The sequence below is a fragment of the Oryctolagus cuniculus genome, unplaced genomic scaffold (genome assembly GCF_964237555.1).
Source record: "Oryctolagus cuniculus unplaced genomic scaffold, mOryCun1.1 SCAFFOLD_165, whole genome shotgun sequence".
Taxonomy (NCBI): domain Eukaryota; kingdom Metazoa; phylum Chordata; class Mammalia; order Lagomorpha; family Leporidae; genus Oryctolagus; species Oryctolagus cuniculus.
This window is the reverse complement of record NW_027208375.1, coordinates 41,308-44,396: the sequence shown is the minus strand read 5'-3', so window position 1 is coordinate 44,396 and position 3,089 is coordinate 41,308.

Sequence of the window (3,089 nt, the reverse complement as noted above, 5' to 3'; positions counted from 1 at the left end):
ACTTTTTCTAGAATACCTGCTGAGTGTCTTCGGGGGTCATAGAATTTACTAAAACGTTCTAGAATACACTCAGAATTTTCAAGAATGCTCTCAGAAATTTTTCCAGAATGTTTCCAGAATGTTCTTGGAATTTTTCCTGAACACCAGGTAGGCATCATTGGGGTTTTAGAAATGTTCTAGAAACAATGGTGAATATTCTCAGAATTTTCTAGAATGTTCCCAGAACATGCAGTGAAAGTCTTTGGGGGTCCTGGAATTTTTTAGAATGTTCTCAGTATTTCTAGATTTTTGTAGAATGTCCTAGAACATTCCAGATTGCCCAGTGACCATCTTGGGGGGCCGAGAACCTCTTCTGATGGGCTGGAAATTACTACGGCCCCCAGAGATCAGCACAGGATGTCCTGGAGTGGCCACACCCCCTTGACTCCCCTCCCATGTGTGCAGGTGCTGCTGTGTAAATGTCAGCCGGGCTGGGCACAGCACCAGGACACCCGCTGCACCTGGCTGGGGAATTTCCACTCAGACCTGCATCCCAGAATCCCCCTAGGATAACTAGGTGGCATTTTGGAACATTCTGGAACATCCTACAAAATCTCTAGGACATTCTGGGAAAATTCTAGAATATTCTAGAATGTTCCAGAAGATTCCAGAATCTGGATTTTTTTTTTCCAACTTTTTCCCTGGCAGGTGTCCAGGCATGGTCTTGTGAGCTCCGGGGAGGTCATTCTGGGTCTCTGTCTCTCAGTGAAAAAACTGGCTTGGAGCAGTTTTGCAGCATGAAATCCTTTAATCCCATTTCCTACTCCAATGACCCCAGGGTTCTGGCTGGCTTCAGCCAAAACAAACTGCCCAGGGGAAGCACAGGAGTTTGTGGGGGGCCCCCTGAGAACAGGCAGTGCCGAATCTGGAAGATGCTATGGTGTTCTGGCTTGTACTCTCTTGTACAAAAGTGGTTAAAAGACATCCTCATACTTAAGAATGAGGTATGCCTCCTAAGTAGTGGTTTACCCTGCTGCACCACAATGCTCATCCTTGGCATTTTATCTGATGTTTCCCTGGCATTTGGACTTGTTTACCTAAGTTCATTTGTTGGAGCCAGTGTTGTGATGCATTAGGATAATCTGTTGCCACTGATGCTGGCATCCCATATGGCCACTGTTTGTGTCTCAGCTGCTGTACTTCCCATCCAGCTCTCTGGCAATGCATCTGAGAAAGCAGCAGACAACCCAAGTTCTTGAGTCCCTGCCACCCATGAGGGAGACTTGGGTGGAGTTCCAGATCCTGGCTTTGATCTGACCCAGTCCCAGACATTGTGTCCATTTGGTGGGTTGACCTGCAGATGGAAGATCTCTCTCTCCCCCTCCCTGTCTCTCCTTCTTTATAACTCCATCTTCCAGATAAATAAATCCTTTTCACATATTTATTTTTCAACATTTTTTCTCCTTACTTGCTAGTATAGCATTCTCCCTTGGTGCTGCTGCTCTCTGTGGACTTGTCCTCCTCAGCCTCTGACTAGAGCACAGCCACCTCTCCAATGCTGACATCCTCTGACACATGTTTCACTCTTCTGTTCTCTCTAAACTGCAGACTCTTGATCTACCCAACTAACTCTCATGCATAGACACACACACCTGAGGACTCCAGAGTCTTGGATTTCAGGTTGTAATTAACTTTCCTTTTCAGAGGACTGGTGAAAAAACAAGTCTGGAAGCCAGGGTGCAGCCTTATGGTTCAGATGTCTGTGTCCCACATTGGAGTTTTTGGGTTTGATTCCCGGTTCCAGCCCCTGACTCCAACTTTCAGATAATGTAGACCCTGGTAGCTAGCAAGTGATGGTTCAGATGATTAGGTTCCCTGCTCCTGGGCCAGCCCTGACCGCTGTGGACATTTCAGCAGTTAACTAGAGGGTGAATACCACTTCTCTGTCTACTTGTTCATTTCTTTGCATCTCAAAGTAAAAAACAAAACAAGTATGTTTGCATCATCCATTAAAATAACTTCCTCAATGGAAAAAGTAGTGTCATTGTTATTTTTGGGGAAAAATAATGCTTCTTGGTTGTAAATGATATTTGAATAATGCATAAGTGTACATCAAACTTCCATTGTGGACAAGGAAGAGAAAGATGGAAGCAATAATTTTTGCTTCTGGCTTTGGTACTTGCAATGTAACCTTGAAAAATTCATTTAAACTCATGGGACCTGAGCATCCTTAAAATTACAGGCTCGTCTAGTTGAGGCAGGTGGTGTAAGGGGAGGTGGCAGGAAGGGAGAAACTTAGTAAAGGCGGTGTTGGGTGGGGGTGACTTCCTCTTATGGTTAGCTGCTTATAAAGAATTCGCGCGAGAATATTCAAAGCAGAACTATCAAGCAGGGAATCAAGCATGGGATGAGGAAATGTTAAATGGAGAAGGGCGATTTGCCAATCCTGATGAGCAGGCCCGATTACCAACAGCTGTCCTCTTACAAGTGAGAGAGATAGCAAGAAGAGCCTGGAAGGTGATACCCAGAAAAGGAGAAATAAGACACAGCCTAACTAAGATAGTACAGGGCCCTACTGAACCTTACGCTGACTTCGTGAACAGATTAATGGAAGCAGCAGGAAACATTTTTGAAACTGTGGAAGAAGCAATGCCCTTAGTCAGAAGATTGGCGTATGAACAGGCCAATAAAACATGTCGTGAAGCTCTTAGACCATGGCAGCATAAAGACATCCCTACCTTTTTGAAAATCTGTAGGGATGTCATGGATGATGTAGCTTCTGGATCACATGCTGCAGTAGCTGTAACCCGACAATTTAGACAGAACATGAGGGGACGAATATGCTTTAGATGTGGTTGAGAAGGGCATCTAATGAGGGAATGTAGGGTGAAATTTCCAGCCCGAGATCGGCAGGGCATAGAGAACTCGAGAAGACCAGGCCTTTGCCCACGCTGTAGAAGAGGGAATCATTGGGTCAGTGAATGTTACTTTAAAATGAATAGCGCAGGCAATCCCCTGAGGATGCCAAATGAGCCGGGCCCCATAAGAAGATCAGGTGTATATGGACAACAGCAAAAAAACGGAATGTGGGCCCCTGCACCCTGGGGCCA